This window comes from Solanum pennellii, chromosome 8, assembly GCF_001406875.1.
Source record: "Solanum pennellii chromosome 8, SPENNV200".
NCBI classification, from domain to species: domain Eukaryota; kingdom Viridiplantae; phylum Streptophyta; class Magnoliopsida; order Solanales; family Solanaceae; genus Solanum; species Solanum pennellii.
Genome location: NC_028644.1, coordinates 57,859,648 through 57,860,204, shown reverse-complemented (window position 1 = coordinate 57,860,204; position 557 = coordinate 57,859,648).

The window sequence follows — 557 nt, the reverse complement described above, 5'->3', positions numbered from 1 at the left end:
GGTGGGGTTCTGAATGCCTCACCTCAGAGTTAATGGATACTACTTGGAAGGATCAAGTGATAGATAGCTCCTTTATATAGATTGTTTCCATATTTTGTTATGCTTTACGTTGGTTTCATGTTAGGTTTCTGGTGTATTAAGAGAGTCTGAACTTCAGTTTGTTTGTCACTTGAGTACTTATGTGGTCATGTTGGTCAAACCTTTTGTAACAACCTGTTTAGTAGATTCGAGCAGTAAAATTGTTTTGATAAAAACTGACTGGATCGACGGACCACGCGACAGATCGTCATGGTCAGACGGCCCGTGATGGATTCCTTCGTCCCATACTTGTGTAATTTCTTCTGCTACTCTTCTCATTATCCTCGACGACAAGTAGGACGAACCGTCATAGGCACGACGGACCGTCGAGGGCCTTCGTTCCAAAACACTTCAACTCTGATATCTGGGTACTGAGATCGACTCTCTGAACTTCGCGACGGAGCTGCAGGACGGACCGTCGTAGACACGACGGACCGTCACAAACCTCTTTACTGAATTTAACTCTCTGAACTTTGTGA